This window comes from Aquarana catesbeiana, linkage group LG01 (genome assembly GCF_042186555.1).
Source record: "Aquarana catesbeiana isolate 2022-GZ linkage group LG01, ASM4218655v1, whole genome shotgun sequence".
Lineage (NCBI taxonomy): Eukaryota > Metazoa > Chordata > Amphibia > Anura > Ranidae > Aquarana > Aquarana catesbeiana.
The window spans coordinates 554,002,459-554,020,863 of record NC_133324.1 but is presented as its reverse complement, the minus strand read 5'-3'; the positions used below and the strand labels follow the sequence as shown (position 1 = coordinate 554,020,863).

Here is an 18,405-nt window from a genome sequence, read left to right as displayed (position 1 = left end):
CAGCTAGCATGACTAGGGACGCAAATGAGAAACTCCAAGAATCCAGAGGAGAGACATCAGCCTCCTCTACAAGGTCAGTCACACCGCAAGACACAGACACCGGGGAACTACAGACAACCCCTCATCCCCTGACGGGAGTGCCCATTAGAATGGAAGCTACAGCCCTATTGTCTGCCTTCAGAACTGATTTCGAATCATGGGCAAGCAAGATGGAAGATTCCCTACAAGTAGAGCTGAACACGCTGAGACAAAAAGTTACAGCTAATGAGGAAGCGGTATCGGTCTTACATACTGCTCAGGATGACCATGAGGCACGTATAACAGCCCTTGAATCTGCATCTGCGACACATCTCCATCGCCTACGTCACCAGCAGCTTCGCATAGAAGACAGTGAAAACCGCAGTCGCAGAAACAATATTAGACTGCAAGGTCTACCTGAGGCAACATCGGGAGCAGAACTGAAACCCACTGTCATATCCATCCTCAATAAAGTGCTGGGAAGAGAGGCAACATCACCAATTGAATTGGATCGTGTTCACAGGGTGGGCGGGCCGGGGAGAGCCCGAGAGGGTCACCCCCGCGATGTCCTCTGTCGGGTCCACTATTATACCTTGAAGGAGGAGATCATGCGAAAAGCATGGAACGTGGGCCCAGTGGACTTCTTTGGAGCCCCTATCCACCTATACCCTGACTTGTCTCACAATACGCTATACATGCGTAGAGTGGTGCGCCCTCTACTAGATCTTATACGGCAAGCTGGGGCCTCCTATACATGGGGCCACCCCTTCAGCATCAAGGTGACATGGGGAGATAGCAGGTTCACGCTCTCCGATCCAGATCAACTGCCTGACTTTTTCCTATTTCTTGAGCAAGAGCCGGTGGATGTCTTGAACTGGCTAGACCCTCCAGTCGACGGATCGAGACAGTTGGGACTTGGTCCACTCCCACAGCGTCGCAGACGACCTAGGTCTAGGTCAGTCTCTTCTGGCCCAGGGATGAGACGACCTACCTCTCCAGAAGACTAACTCAGAAGTTGCCCGGGATCCCTGGAACACTTGGTAAATGATGAAGTGACAGCGGGGGTTGGACCTTCTGGCTCTCTTCCTGCTTTTTGCCAATTTATTATATGGCTGGGGTTCGGGAGAGAACATAGCCTATGGTCACCTTAAGACTCTCACTATGAAGGGAGTCAGGTACTGTTACAACACAACAACGGTTTTATATAAAGTGTTTTGCTTGTTAGATTGTTCCCTCTTACCCCCTTCCTTTGTGGCGTGCGGTGGGGGTGTGTGACGGGAGTGGGGGAGCCGCTCCGGAGGGAGGTTTGGCCACCGATTTTAATTAATCCCCATTTCAGGACAATGTAAGTTTAAAAGGTGCCACGCACGATGCGATTGGATGCCTCTTTGGGTGGGTCCCCCGCTTCCCCCGGTACTCCTATGCGCGTACTGCAGTTGTGACTGATTTATTTACAAGAGGGAACCAGTGTAATTGCAATTTATTTTCTATATGATTCCAGGTTAACTACTTATACCCACTGTTGATATTTAGTTGATTGTTCTCACCTGTTCTCGTTAAGATGCCTTATGCTTCACATACGTTTTACATGATTAGTGTGCTATATACATGCCTGATTCACTGTCGGGATCACGGCTCAGGTCCACCCATTTCGACCTTCCCCCCACAGTAGGACAGGCACTGTTTGTGCCTAAAGCGTGATATATCACGCAGTGTTTTGCGCTAGCAAACACATTCGTTTTCTGGACATATTTTTAGGTGTCCTTTCACTTATACCTTACATTTTCTATTATCCTCATACCCTTCTCTCTCCTTTCTTTCCTCTCCTTTTCTTTTCTCTTCTTTTTCTCCCACTTCCATATCTCCTCTCTTCTCCCCACCCTACCCCGCACTGTTCTACATACTTTTCTTATATATCCTATTGTTTTCCCCCTACACGGCCTCTAGCACCCCGACATGGCCCACACAGTAACCTCACGCCCCCAATTGAAATTTTGTTCATACAACGTCAACGAGCTGAACATTGCTTCGAAACGTGGGCAAATACTATATCTTCTCACTCCCTTCTTAGCAAAAGTATTTAACTCAATCTCTGAGCGATCGGTATTCCCACTGCAAACTCTAGAGGCACATATCACTCTCATCCCAAAACCAGACAAAGATCTGACTATATGTGCTAATTACCGACCCATTTCGCTGATAGGGGTTGATCTGAAAGTGTATGTGAAGGTGCTGGCTAATAGACTACAACCGTTGCTACCCCGATTAATATACCTAGATCAAGTGGGCTTTGTGAGCGGACGAGAGGCACGAGATAACACCCTGAAAACACTTCTCATTGCAGACTATGCTCGAACCCACAATGTCCCATTGTGCCTTCTCACGGTGGATGCGGAAAAGGCCTTCGACCACGTCGACTGGCAATTTCTGCGCCTATCACTACAACAACTGGGTCTGGGCCAAAACATGCTCTCAAGAATAATGTCCCTCTATACTTCTCCCTCCGCCAGGATTAGACTAAATGGATCTCTAGCTCCAAAATTCACTATTCGCAATGGAAAGCGACAGGGGTGCCCCTTGTCCCTCATTCTCTATGTTCTTGTTATGGAACACCTAGCCATCGCCCTTAGAAACAACCTGGCTGTCCACGGTGTTAGTATAGGTCCCATACATACTAAACTTGCCCTATTTGCAGATGACTTACTCATATTTGTGACCCAACTGCAAGTCTCATTACCTTCCATTATGCAGGAGTTTTAGAGATATGGAGATGTTAGTAACTTTAAAGTTAATCATAGTAAGTCAGAAATACTCAACATTTCACTCCCAGAAACAGCTCTCCAACAACTTGCGTCTTCCTTCCCTTTTAAGACAAACTCTACTTCTATTCGTTATTTAGGAATTCATATCCCAACAGACGCTTCCCAATTATTCACCAGCAACTTTACCCCTCTACTTATTAGAACACAAGCGGATCTGACCACATACGCATCTAAATAGCTCTCTCGGTTGGGTAGGGTGAATGTTTTAAAGATGGATGTCCTCCCTCGATTCCTCTATCTTTTCCAAACCTTACCTATTCACATCCCCACCCCGTTTTTCAAAAAGCTTCGCCAGATTTTTTCTAAATTTATATGGCAAGGAAACCGCCCCAGGATAAAATATGACACAATGATTCTTCCAAAGGCCCGGGGGGGGGGGGGGGGGGGGGCGGGGATCCCAGATGCCTCTTCCTACCACAAAGCAGCGGTACTCACACGTATTGTGGATTGGTTTCACCACCCCTCCTCTAAGCTCTGGGTTCAATTGGAAAAACATCTCAATGAAGCTGATCTTTGCGCCCTGCCGTGGACACCTGCGACTCGGCGTAGAGATGGTACCCTCTCTACTGCCCTTACCCGTCAGACTCTTCAGATATGGGACCGACTGCTATTAACGAGTAAATTATCTAAACCCCGGGGCCCGATGACTCCTCTCTTTGGAACCCCGGCTTTCCCCCCCAGCGGAGGTTGAGGAGAGATTTGGACCCTGGAACAGGGATAGTCATAGACATTTAGCACAGGTACTACGCGCTGACCCATCTTTGAGACCAGACATACCTCCCCAGACGAGTGCGGGGCCCCCAACCATGTGGTTACAAAGGAGTCAATTAATATCATACTCCCTTCTATTAAATGTATCTACCCCTGACCTTCCAATATACACACAGAAATGGGAAGCAGACCTACAGCTTTCCATCTCCCCTGCTGATTGGCAAAAAAGCTTTATTTTAACACATAGGATCTCTTTGGCAACTAAGAATCAAGAAAAGGGGTTTAAGCTATTAACAAGATGGTACAGATGCCCGGTGACCATCCAACGATTTAACCCCTCTATCTCAGGTACTTGTTGGAGATGCCTGTCCTCTAGTGGGACAATGCTCCACATATGGTGGGCATGCCCTTCAATTCGGAAATTTTGGCAAAAGGTCTTTGATCTATACAACAGGCTAATGGCGACCTCAATTAAGCCCACACCAGAGATAGCCCTACTATCTATGCTTCCGGGCCCACTCAAGTTGATTAAAAAAGACTTACTGCGCCACTTTTTGGCCGCGATCAGGACAGTGATCCCCAGACATTGGAGAACAATGGATGTGCCTTCCTTGGGGGATTGGGCTGTCGAGGTGGATCGGATAAGAGATCTGGAGCGTTTGCTGGCGCAGGAAGCAGGGAAGGAGGAACAGTTCTCCATTACTTGGACCTCATGGTCGACGTTTCGATACTCTGATGACTTCCTCATATGGATCAGAGATGCCCCGTCCTTGCCTGCCGATTAGCCATGTTGGGGTGCTTCCCACGTTTGTTGTCATCCCCTATCCCTCCACATGCTCTCACTCATACCTTTTTCTCTGTTTTCTTTCCTTAAGTACTAAACCAGTCACTCAAATATATATTAAAAAGATTATATTTCCAGAATTGCTCAACAACTTGAATATCTATAGTAAATGATTGAATGATCTCTACAGCGTTCCAGCCCGACGAGGAGGAATTTCATAATAATACAAACACGTAAAAGTATAAAAGTGGTTATAGGTTGTTTCCCCCACACATGTTATTTTACTAATACATTACAAGCCTCTATATCTAATGTGATAATGCAGTATTTTACCGGAAGCTGTATACCATGACATATAATAAAGGTTACCCTTATTGTTCTGTATATAATGTATACAATATTATACTATACAGTACCTTATCTTTCTGTTATATCTCTATATTGAAATAAACTAAGATTGAAAAGAATAATGTCATGGAATGTGAGAGGATTGAAGGAACCAGTAAAAAGGAGCGCTTTTTTTTCTACACTGGGGCAATATAATTTGTCAATTGTTTTCCTGCAGAAAACACATCTAACACAGGATACTATGTTAATATTACAAAATGAGAGACACCCTACACAATATCATTCGGTATATTCTAATTATGCTAGAGGTACCAGTATATTAACATCATCCACAATTCAATTTTTCTGCAGGAAGGCATTGATAAACCCACAGGGTAGATATGTTCTATTGGTGTGTACATTATTCTCTACGGTCTATTAATTGGGTTCAATGTATATTTCTCCGCCATATAGTTCAGAAGTATTGCGAAAATTTGGGATGTTCTTGGCAGAGCACACTGGTATATACCTTTACTGATAACAGGAAATATTAATAATCTTTGCAACCCAAGTTTGGATCATTCCCCAGCAGGCCCATGGGTAGAAGCTCCTTTTGCTAGCCATTTACAAGAATTGGGGCTACGGGATATATGAAGGGTATTTAATCCCATGATTCACTCTTATGCCCCGTACACACGGTCGGACTTTGTTCGGACATTCCGACAACAAAATCCTCGGATTTTTTCCGATGGATGTTGGCTCAAACTTGTTTTGCCTACACACGGTCGCACAAAGTTGTCGGAATTTCCGATCGCCAAGAACGCGGTGACGTCAAGCACGTACGACGAGACTAGAAAAGGCCAGTTCAGAACCAAGCGAGGCACCCTTTGGGCTCCTTTTGCTAATCTCGTGTTAGTAAAAGTTTGGTGAGAGACGATTCGCGCTTTTTCAGACTCGTGGCTTTCAGATCGTTTTCTGACGTTCAGTTTGTGCTTGTGGGTTTGTATCTGCTCTTCAGTGCGTGCAGTCAGTTCGTATTGGAGTTTTCTGTGCGATCTTGTCCGCTCGTTGCTGTTTTTCAGGTCGCTCTTCACAGGCCTTGCTGTTCTTCAGTGCGTTCTGTTACTTCGTTCTGAGCAGCCGACCGTTTTCTAGCCAAGTTGCGTATGCGTACTCCTCGTAGAGTTCGTGCTGTGCGGGGGCTTGGTGTTGGGGTCCTGACCTTGACACAAGTCCAGTCCATGAACAGGGTGGGGAGGAGTTCATGGACCAAGAATTGGTTGCTTCAGCGTGACCAGTTCTGTCATATGCCTTTGCTCCGTGAGATCCGTGAGAATAATCCTGATGATTTCAGGAACTTTCTCAGGATGACGGACCCCGTATTTCACCATTTGTTGGCTTCGCTGACCCCCTATATCAGCAGGCAGGATACCTGCATGAGGCAAGCCATCACTCCGGAGCAGAGGTTGGTCGCTACCTTGCGGTATTTGGCCACAGGGAGAAGCCTGCAGGACCTCAAGTTCTCGACAGGCATCTCCCCCCAGGCTCTGGGGATCATTATCCCAGAGACCTGTTCTGCCATCATCCAGGTCCTACAGAAGGAGTATATGAAGGTAAGATTTTTATCCTTTTATATCACATTTTATTGTATTGAATGTTTGATAATATATTGTATTTCTTTCCTCATTCCCTAATTACCATGATTGTATTATGCTGTGAATGTCCCCTTTGTCCTCATGCATGCTGGATTTTTATGTAATTATTATTTTAGGTCCTTCATACATATTTGCCCTTCAATAACCTCCCCAGCATGGTGTCTCCTGCCCTATATTCACCTCATGTAGTTACTTAACAATGTATTTTATCAGCTCCATAGTAGTGCTTTACCCCAAACACCCCCTAAAATGTTTTGAAATGTTATTTTTGATTTAAATTCAGGCAGAGGGCCAGAGGCTTTTTTTTGTGGTGTCCCCAAATTTTTTGTAACCCTCCCTCCCCCAACTGCTAAGTCAGCTGATCCCAATTCTCTATCCTCAATCATCTATCTGCTGACTTTGCCAAACCCATACACACTATACCCATCTCTTTAGTGCTCAGATTTATGGATGAATTCCCCAAAGCATGTAGTGCAAGGGCCTGCCTGTATACTTTCCAATGGTACTGTTTAAAGTTCTTGTATCCTATTATGATCTTGATAGGTAATAGCAGAATGTCCAAATGTGCTCAAATGTGTACAGTGTGTATTTATATCTTTGTATTATGACACTTCTTACCTGTCCAGTGGGCTGCCAATAGTGTAACTAAGGAGGGGCTGTTCCAAGTAATACCCTGTATTTAGGCATTCATCTCTCAATGAAGTGAAGAGGGTTACCTGTCCAAGAGTTCCCCCCCCTATAATGTTAGAAATGGCCCATGAGAGGGGGGGGGGGGAATATGATAGGTGTACCTTATACTTTGTTGTTGTTAAATTCCCCTTAATAAATGCTATCTGGAGGTTGACCCATAATGTTTGTGTCTAATCTGCTTGCCAGGTTTCTGTGAAAAAATAGTAATGTTTATTGTTTTTTCCTCAACAGTTTCCTTCCACGCCACAGGAATGGCAGACTGTGGCCTCCCACTTTGCCCAGCGGTGGGACTTTCCTAACTGCGGAGGGGCAATTGATGGGAAACACGTCCACATCGTCCCACCACCCAACTCGGGGTCGTACTATTATAATTACAAGGGGTTTAATAGTATAGTGATGTTGGCGGTGGTGTCGGCTAATTACGACTTCTTGTATGTGGACGTGGGGAAGAATGGCCGGATGTCCGATGGTGGAGTGATCGCCCAGACGGAGTTCTACAGGCGTCTCCAGAATTGCAGCTTGGACTTGCCACCTCCAGAGGACAATGTTGAAGGTCTCCCATTTGTGTTCGTTGCTGATGAAGCATTTGCGCTGGGGGACCACCTGATGCGGCCATTCCCGATGAGGACCCTCACCCTGGAACAGAGGGTTTTTAATTACCGGCTGGCCAGAGCCCGAAGAGTGGTGGAGAACACATTTGGAATCCTGGCCAGCCGGTTCCGATTATTTATGACACCCATCCATATGGCGGAGTATAAACTGAACCATATAATACTTGCCTGCTGTGTTCTCCATAATTTTCTACGAAAACATTCAGCCAACTATGCTGGCTCAGTTGGGCCTGAGGCCGGAATCCCAAATACATCAACAATGACGGCACTTGAAAGCGGCCGTCCTGGCTTGCCCTCCCTGAATGCCCGTGATGTCCGGTTAGGATACCTGGAGTTCTTTGCGGGTAGGGGGGCTATCAATATGCCAGACAATATGTGACACCTTTTTCAAATAAAAAACAACCAAAAGAAATTCTTGGTGGACATTTACTGCTTGTGTTTGTTTTAGCTGACCCTGACAGAAATGTGTTGAGTGCAGAAAATGTCGTGATTGGGTAACCTTATAAAAAACAGTGTTGGCTGGTACTTCCTAAATGCAAAAACACATTTCACTACAAGTGCACTTGCAACTGCACTGAACCTGCACTTGTAGTGCAAAGAGGATTTGCCCTTAGGAAATAACCCCCATTTGTGCATAAAACAACAATTACATCACCCCAAAAGTGTTGTAGTGTTGAGACAATAATCCACACATTCTTGAGTAAGGCACTTTTTTATACCTGCACAATCACATGCGCATTTACCAAAGGTTTTTAAAACAAACCAACATGTTTGTTGTATAACAATGTTTGCAGTAGCATTATGAAAAATCAAAATATCCATTTCAGATAAAACAGGCCTGTGTAAAACCAACAAGAAAGCCAAAAAACTTGAACTTACAAAGTTCACATTAGGTAAAACCTGAAGGCTATATCAGACATCAGTATTTAGGAACTGGGTTTGATATAGCGTTCAGATGGGGGGAAATCACCCCTGGAAAAGCCAAATTTGGAAGATGCACACCAATTTACAAATGTCCACATGTGCTATCTGCCATCAGGGGGGATCAAGGGACGTGTTTGGGGGGAGCAAGCCCTTCCTAAACGCTACTTTATAATTGAGGAAGGGGTTGCCCCCCCAAAACGCGTCCATTGATCTCCCGTGATGGCAGATAGCACATGTTGGCACACTGTGTGCATCCTCCAAATTTGGCTTTTCTAAACATTGAAAAAAGTTTGGTACGATAAAACAGGTGATTTTGTGGGGTTTAAATTCGCCCCAAAACATCAATGATGTTATTATTTTTTTTAATAACATCACTGATTTGTTGATGTATGTTTTGCAATTGGAGATTACACCCCATGATCTCCCCGATGAGTATCTGGGCACTTTCAGATGTAAAGCGTTCTGGATCCCTCACATCACGATCACCTAAAAAGAGATAAAGAACAAAAAAAAAGGTCTCAAAAATCTGCCACCAGCCATCTCTTTTACCTGAGTCTGTGGTCGCAGACACTCACCTGTTGTGGTGCCAATCTCCACCATGTCTTCTTCTTCCTCCTGCTCAGCTTCTTGGGTTGGTATTTCCCCTTCTTCCAGAGAGGGGGGGTCTCTGGTCTCCTGGGATGAGGGGTGTCCGAGTCTTTTCTCCCCTATGTAAAACAAAAATGGTATACTTAGCACACAGATATTTGATGGCAGAACTATAGAAATAGGAAACATTGCTTGGAAGTGGGGTACAATTGTCTATTTTAGCCGAGTTCCAAGATGTATATTTTTTATTGCCCTTTGTCAAGCTGCAATACTTTACCTGTTTGGTACAAGCTTCACAGATGGAGACCCCCCTATAGTATACACTGGAGCACCTGTGTGGCCCCCTAATAAAAATGGTGTTCTTGTGTCCCACACTAGTGCTCCAATGTCCAGATGTGAAAACAGCTGCTCAGTGTCCTCTCCTTACACACAATCTAGTTTGCATTTCATTCTAGTAACAAACCCATCTACACAAACAAATATTTGGCATCCAAGTAGGCCCCCAAAAATGTGTGAAAATGCATATGGCCTAAACAATGGTGTTCTAGAGGCCGAAAGAAAAATGTTTGATACGAACGAATAATGTGCCCATGAACATTAAAGTTGACCTTTGGAAACGTTACAACTAATCAAAGCATATGGAGCAGAACGAACGTAATAAAGACAGAAAAAATAGGAACACAGCACAACTACTTACTTTTTTGCAGCACTCTCCGGATCTTTCGGTACTGCTCTGGCTCTCTCAACTTCAGGTCCGACCACCGCTTCCTGAGCTGATCTTTAGACCTTCGTACCCCGAAATTCCGCTCTAGACTCCTGACCACTTTCGCCATGATTTTGGCCTTTCGGATATTGGGGTTGGGGTAAGGCCCATATTTTCCGTCATAGTCGGACTTCCTCATGATGTCGACCATCTCCAACATCTCCCCAAACGACATATTTGTGGCCTTAAAACGTTTCCTTCTGGATCGGGACGTGCCTGGATCCGCCCTTTCCTCCTCCTCCTCCTCCTCGTTGCTACAATTAGCCCGCACCTGCTGTATGTCCGCCATCATGCTCTTCCCCCACTGCGCCGAACGAAAAGGGGCGGGGAATACACTAGAAAGAACGTCAGGGGCGGGGGAGTTACACGCATGCGCAGTGTATATAAAGCGTAACACGCGTGCGTATTACGTTTGATCTGTGAGCGGAGGAAGGAGCATTGAACGCGGCGATCGTAAGAACGAAGGTAAGAGACAAACTTGGGCCTATACTGCTTCTATAGATTGAGGCCTATATTGTAACAAGATTAGGAGAGTTTGGTGTGACATTAGGCTTTGTCTTGTGTTGTGTCTTGCAGTGAACATGGATATGGTACTGAAAGATCAGGACTTCATTTCAGTCTTCATAGAGATGCTAAGGGAGCTGCCCTGTCTGTGGGAGATTAAACACCCCCATTACAAGAACCAAGCAAAGAGGAAGGCAGCACTGGAGCAATTGTGTGAAATTGTGAAGCAGGTGATCCCCACGGCAGACATCACTTTTTTAAAGATTTTCATTGGTGGCCTGAGGAGCACATATCTGAGGGAGCGCAAGAAAGTCCTGGATTCACAGAGATCCGGAGCAGCAGATGACATCTATGTCCCCAGGATGTTGTACTACGACAGGCTGCACTTTCTGGCAGGCCAGACTGAACCCAGGTCATCACTCTCCAGTCTTCCTTCCACGCTTCCTTCCCCCCCGGCTGAGGCTTCTGACGCCCAACCTGGGCCTTCCAGGCCACATGTGGAGGAGCCCAGATTGAGCCAGGTATAGCATTCCTCTAAATATTTCTGCTTGTCCAATCAATGATGTTAACTAGATGTTAGTTGGGAGTACTAATTTATGATTGTGATTGATGATGCAAGAACTAAAACCATGTCCCTTTTTCATACACAGGGAAGTCTCAGCCAGGAGGTGGCCGGGCCGAGCCGGCTGGCTGATCTGCAGGTCCCTCCACCCCCCCTGGAAACAGAAAGTGGCAGTAGGAGGAGTACCCTAGAGGAGGCTGCTATCAGATTTTTTTGTAGGGCTACAGAGGTCCTGGGAGCACCACACACCAGGCAGGAGAACATTGCTGCATTCATAGCCTATAAAATGCAGAGGATGGAGGAGGGCCAAAAAGTCTTGTGTGAGGCCCTCATATCAGAGGCTCTGGCGAAAGGTATGAGGGGCCAAATTACACCTCAAACACACCTTCGCGATGGTCCTCCTCCTCCTCCTGCAGGTCCTACTCCTCCTCCAGGTCCTACCCCTCCTCCTGCCACATCTCCAACTGCACAGCCACAGCCCGGAAGGAAGTGTGAAAGGAAGACCAGACAGTGAGGACCCTGGATCCAGTCTGGTCGGCCAAAAGATGCAGCCTCTTGTGGTACCACAGCCTGGGGACACTGATGTCATCTGCTGCTATCCGGATCTCTGTGAATCCCGGACCAGACTGCCCTCCCTTACATATGGACTCCTCAGGCCACCAATTTTGATGTTCAAGAATTGATGTCTGCCGTGGGGGTCCCAGGCTTCACTAATTTCTCCTGTTGATCCAGTGTTGCCTTCCTCTTTGTTTGGTTCTGAGCCCTTAATAAAGGATTTTTGTTTTGAATTATACTCTCCTATGTGTTTTACTTCAAAAATGATGGTTTGTTTGTGAGGATTCAGGTACATTTCTAATATACAATGTGAAATGAACAAGGGACACCAACAACAAAAAATCTCATGGAGATTAAATAATAAAAGATATCAATGGTGTTGGGGTAACTTGCCACACAAAACACACACAAAAATATTCTGGAGTAAAAATAAAGATAACATTGAACAAAGATCAGCCTTGGAAAAAATCCAAACATTAAAGAAAAAAAAAGGCTTAAAAACAAAAAAAAAAAAAACATAACAAATATAAAACTGTCAGATGTGACAACTAATAACAATATATTGAGGGAATCCCACTAAAAAAACACAAATAAAACTTTGTGAGAAGTGTGTGTGAATATGAGCAGCAAAACTACTTAATTCTTGTCACATTATAAAGAAGAAGAGAGTGCGCTGTATTAAACCATTTTTTACATTGCAGCGTGACGAAAGTGCTGTATCCATTGCGAACGCTAAGTTTACCAGAACGAGCTGTCCCTTGTCGGAATTTCTTCTGAGCATGCGTGGCACTTTGTGCGTCGGAACAGGCCACACACGGTCGGAATTGACGCGATCGGATTTTGTTGTCGGAAAATTTTATCTCCTGCTGTCCAACTTTGTGTGTCGGAAAATCCGATGGAAAATGTCCGATGGCGCCCACACACGGTCGGAATTTCCGATAACACGCTCCGATCGGACAATGTCCATCGGAAAATCCGACCGTGTGTACGGGGCATTACTCATGCTGTTCCTCTACTTATGGATCATTATCCAGGATTGATTTAGTCATGGGTACGGATCTAACCTTTCCATTTGTTTCGTATGTGCAGTACCTAGTAAGGAATGTTTCAGATCACTCACCAATTTTTTTTGTCCTTAAAAAAGATTAAACCTAGAAATAAATCAAACTGGAGAACACTCAGTAGCTGCAGATGCTGCCGCCAGATAGTTCTATAGGCCAATCGTTGGTTGGTTTCTTTTTGAATAATGCTGAAACTGCATCGTCTTAGGTGATATGGGATACCATGAAAGCATTTTTAAGATCGTAATACAAGCTATTAGTAGGTTCAAAAAATCTAATGTAGAGTGGGAAACTTGTTTGGTAAGAGAGGTAAAACAAAAAGAATTCCAATATATCCAGAGCCCTACTTCACTAAATCACTCTATTTGGAAAAATACGCAATTATTATATAAAAGGACAGTCTTGGAAAAGGCTGAACAAGATCTGTTTTTTGTAAAGAGTAGGTATTTTAAGGAGGGGGAAAGGAATAGCAAAATGTTATCTGCAAAATCCCAGACCTAAACTAATTATATCTCTTCAATACGTCTGTTAACATATATTTCACATAACCAAATGGATATCATGTCATTCTTTTTTTCCTTCTATGGTGATTTATATAGGAGTAAGGTCTCCTATAGAATGGATCAACTTAGAGACTTTTTGTGTCCCCTGGAGATACCTTTAAGTCCTCATGCACATGGACGTTTTTACAGCCGCGTTTTTTAGCGTTTTTTACAGCTTAAAAACGCCTGTCTATGTTAGTCTATGGATTCATGCCCACCTAGACGTTTTTGAGCTGCAAATAGCCTAGGCGTTTTTAAGCTGTAAAAAAAACCCAGGACCAGTGCGTTCCGAGGAGCGGCGCTAGAGCTGTAAAAACGCGAAACGCGGAAAAACGCGCAAAAACGCGACCGCGGCGTTTTTTCGCGTTTTTTAACTCCGGCGTTTTTTGGTTAAAAAGAGATGATTGGACACTGTAATCTCTGTAAAAACAGGAATTTCCTGTCTGGACATTAGATTACCCAAGAGTCCTTTGCACAGCCGTGTGACTGTGGTGATATTGGCACCAAGATGGCTAGTGCTAGTGCAGTCTCTCAGGTTGCATTAATCAATGCGGTACAGGCCCATCCAGAATTGTGGGATGTGGCACATCCACAGCATGGAGACCACATCCGCAAGGTGAAAGCCTGGGAGGACATATGTGCTGCGATTACCCCTGGCTGGGAACAAATCAGAAATTCTGAAAGAAAGGAGATAAGTAAGTCTATTTTCCTTGAATGCATGATCTGTTTGTGTGTAATGTAAATGAAGATTGCATATTTAACCCTTTGTTTTCCATGTTATTTTAGGTAAAATTATGCAGCGGCGCTGGAAGTCCCTACGTGACCGTGTCAGGAGGGACCTCACGGACGAAGACAAGGCGGCACGTAGCGGAGCACCAGCGCCAACCAAAAAAAAGCACGTTTACCACACCAATCTCCAATTCCTCAGGCAAAATATGCAGAGCCATACCAGACCGTAAGTTAGGGTTAGGGGGTTAGGGGTTAGGGTTAGGAGTTAGGGTTAGGGGTTAGGGTTAGGAGTTAGGGTTAGGGGGTTAGGGGTTAGGGTTAGGAGTTAGGGTTAGGGGTTAGGGTTAGGGGTTAGGGTTAGGAGTTAGGGTTAGGGGTTAGGGTTAGGAGTTAGGGTTAGGGGTTAGGGTTAGGGGTTAGGGTTAGGGTTAGGGGTTAGGGTTAGGGGTTAGGGTTAGGCTTAGGGGTTAGGCTTAGGGGTTAGGGGTTAGGGTTAGGAGTTAGGGTTAGGCTTAGGGGTTAGGGTTAGGGGTTAGGGTTAGGAGTTAGGGTTAGGGGGTTAGGGGTTAGGGTTAGGGGTTAGGGTTAGGAGTTAGGGTTAGGGGGTTAGGGGTTAGGGTTAGGAGTTAGGGTTAGGGGTTAGGGTTAGGGGTTAGGGTTAGGAGTTAGGGTTAGGGGTTAGGGTTAGGAGTTAGGGTTAGGGGTTAGGGTTAGGGGTTAGGAGTTAGAGTTAGGGGTTAGGGTTAGGGGTTAGGGTTAGGCTTAGGGGTTAGGCTTAGGGGTTAGGGGTTAGGGTTAGGAGTTAGGGTTAGGGTTAGGGTTAGGGGTTAGGGTTAGGAGTTAGGGTTAGGGGGTTAGGGGTTAGGGTTAGGAGTTAGGGTTAGGGGTTAGGGTTAGGAGTTAGGGTTAGGGGGTTAGGGGTTAGGGTTAGGAGTTAGGGTTAGGGGTTAGGGTTAGGGGTTAGGGTTAGGAGTTAGGGTTAGGGGTTAGGGTTAGGAGTTAGGGTTAGGGGTTAGGGTTAGGGGTTAGGGTTAGGAGTTAGGGTTAGGGGTTAGGGTTAGGGGTTAGGGTTAGGAGTTAGGGTTAGGGGGTTAGGGGTTAGGGTTAGGAGTTAGGGTTAGGGGTAATCGCAGTAATCGTTTATACAATTTGTATTGTTTGCAGGACAACTTCAAATTTTAGACTTGGAGAGGTGGATGAGGAAGATACAGAGCTTCAGAGACCAAACAGTCCAATGACCACCTCTGGATCTCCACGACCGATCAGCGAGGGAGTTGTTGAGGGCACAGATGAGGTAACTGCTTCGGTCTGCCTTTCTATCTCATTGTCTGTCTGTCCATGTACATGTCAATGTAAACATTTTTGTTCTTTTGCAGGAATCGAGGGCTGTGGAAACACCGTCTCCTGCCAGTTTACAAAGTGGAGAGCAGCGCGGTCGTGGCGGTGTTCGTGGCCGTGGGCGTGGACGTCAGGCGAGGGGCGGCTATAATCCCGAGGCTGATGACAGGGTGCTAGCACTGCTGCAGGAAGTGCGGCAGGAGAGGCGCAGTATGGATGCCTTTTTAGACCCCAATAACCCACGCGCCTGCTTCTGCCGCAGCCTTTACCACATCCTGGAGGACATTGGGGGAGACCAAGAGAAACTTTGTATGGATCGCATGTACGGTATTGCAATGCAATACAGACATGCAAAATTGAGTGGCGGGCCACCTCCATGCGATCCATATAATGTTTCTCATGATCCCCCAATGGCCCCTTGGACCTCAGCAGTGCTAGCACCCCACTCTCACTATCAGCCCCCTCCTCCACGCCAACCACCACCTATGCCGTCCCAGACCTCATACCATAGCCTGCAAGCGTATGCTGATTGTCCACCTTCCACCTCCCATTTTCAGCCCTCATACCCTCTACCCCGCTACCAGCAAGATTTTGGGAGTGATCGCCAGGCCCAACCGTTACCCCGTCCCCAATCCCCACATCCCCAATGCAATCAACCATCCACCACCACCTATCACCATTTGTAATCACAAAATAAAATCTTTTTTTTCTTGAAATACCAGTTGTGATCCCAATCCTTTATTTAATTTTTTATTTTTTTTGAAAAGTCTTTTATATGATGCACAACAGCACTCCTTTGCACTCTGCTTGCCCTGAAGGCAGAGTGCAAAGGACTCTATCGTACTCTGCCTTCGGACAAGCGTAAGCTTGCTCTTTTTTGGGCTTAGCCTAGGCTTACCCCGAAGGCAGAGTCAAATTGACTTGTAGAACAATCGTTGACAAATGGACCAAAAAATAACAAACTTAAATTTTGAAATGCTTTATTTCAAAAAACACAAGACAGCAAAGGCAAATATTTTTTAGACATAATCATTCTGCCATGATACCTCTCCATCAGGTGTTTCAAAAAATTCTGCAAATTGGTTTCGAATGCTCATGACACGTGCAGTTGAACGCAAGTCCATAAATTGAACCCTCTGAAGTTGTCTAATGGGCTCCTGTTCAACATTATTTCGGTCACTGTCCCGCAGAAAATTGTGCAGAACGCAGCATGCCAGGACGACTTGAATGGCGTTGTCAACATCCAATTGCATACATGTCAGCAAAACTCGCCATTTGGCCGTGCACACCCCGAATGCACATTCAACAACACGGCGTGCACGGCTGAGCCGATAATTGAAAATTTTTTGTTGTCGGCTGAGACCAGTGCCACTGTATGGCCTCATTAGATTTTCAGCCAGTCCAAAGGCCTCATCTGCCACCATGACTAATGGCAAGCTGGGTTCTTCAGTGCAGGGTAGAGGCCTGCTTTCAGGAATATTGAGTCGTCCCTCATGTAGACGACGTCCGAAGGCCGACTCGCGGAATATGCGGGCATCACCTTGGCTTCCATATGCTCCCACATCTACAAACAGAAATTTGAGGTGTGCATCGGACAATGCCAGGAGGACCACCGAAAAATATTTTTTGTAATTAAAATATGAAGATCCAGAGTGGGGAGGCTTCTTCACCCTGATGTGTTTCCCATCAAGGGCTCCTATACAATTTGGGAACTGAGTTTTTTCCCAAAAAGTGTCCACAACTGATTCCCAGATGTCTTCGGTTGGCTCTGGCATTACAACGTTATGCAATTCCTCCCATATTGCCACACATGTTTCCTTTATTATTTTTGAGACCGTTGAGAGGCCAAGGAGGAAGTAGTGATGCAAGGAGGCATAACTTTGTCCCGTGGCAAGGAACCTAAGATAACATAATAAATTTAGTTATTGAAAGAGTAAAGCATAAACATAAGTCCTAACCCTACCCTTAAACCTAACCCTATCTCCTAACCCTAACCCCTAACCCTAACTCCTAACTCCTAAGCCTAACCCCTAACCCTAACCCCTAATCCTAACCCCTAACCCTAACCCTAACCCCTAACCCTAACCCCTAACCCTAACCCCTAATCCTAACCCCTAACCCTAACCCCTAATCCCTAACCCTAACCCCTAATCCTAACCCCTAACCCTAACCCCTAACCCTAACCCCTAACCCTAACTCCTAACCCCTAACCCCTAACCCGAAACCCTAACACCTAACCCCCTAACCCCTAACCGTAACCCTAGCCCCTCCTCCCATATGTGTATTCACTTACCTGAGTGTCACTAGCATCCGTTCCTCCGGTGACACAGAGCTACGCATCACAGTGTCCATCCTTGTGAGCCTTGGCCTGAGCCTCTCCAACAGGTCATCAAAGAGCGGCACTGACATCCTTGTAAAGTTGAAGAACTTTGTTGGATATGAGCGCAGTTGGGAATAAATATTGCCAAAGTACCCCGTAGAAAACCGATTGGATACCATTGGATGCACCCAAAATCGACGTCTGCTGCTTCTCTCCTCCTCCTGTCTCATTCTCCTCTGCCTCCGCAACACAATCAGAAGGATTGCCTCATCGATCTTTTGCATGACAGGATCCATATTTCTCAGAAAAATACTGAAAAATACTGAAATATACTGAAAACTCTGAAACACTCTGAAACACTCTCTCCTCTCTCTCTCTCCTACCAAAATGGCACCGACACATGCTCATTAACATGTTTTCTTTGGTTTCTGTGGCATTGTGGGAAATTTGGGAGTGTATATAGCTGAGAGATGTGTTTTTCATTGAAAAACGCTACTTAGCGCTAACGCGGAAAAACGCGCAAAAACGCGCAAAAACGCTAATGCAAAACGCGGTAAAAATCGCGTTTTTAACGCCGGTTTTTCCAGGCGTCGAACCTAGCTTTACAGCTCGTTTTTTAAAACGTCCATGTGCATGAGGACTATTCTCTAGGGATGACAGAGAAAGTCTTATGCCGCATACACACGAGCAGATTTCTCGTCGGAAAAAGATATGACGGCTTTTCCGATGGGATTCCGCTCAAGTTTGCCTTGCATACACACGGTCACGCAAAAGTTTGCTGAAATTACGACCGTCAAGAACGCGGTGACGTACAACACTATGACGAGCCGAGAAAATGAAGTTCAATGCTTCAGAGCATGCGTCAAATTGTTTCCGAGCATGCGTAGGGATTTTGAATGTC

The 18,405-nt window shown here is 45.6% G+C and overlaps 2 long non-coding RNA genes across 2 annotated transcripts in view; one reads left to right on the top strand and one right to left on the bottom strand.

Moving 5' to 3' along the window:
• LOC141105814 (uncharacterized) overlaps positions 1–18,405 on the bottom strand; it is a 215,455-nt gene that overhangs the window by 105,086 nt on the left and 91,964 nt on the right. The window lies entirely within an intron of this gene.
• LOC141105705 (uncharacterized) lies at positions 14,973–15,900 on the top strand. The gene is made up of 2 exons (XR_012235642.1): positions 14,973–15,140; positions 15,223–15,900. It is a non-coding gene; the product is annotated as an uncharacterized lncRNA (long non-coding RNA).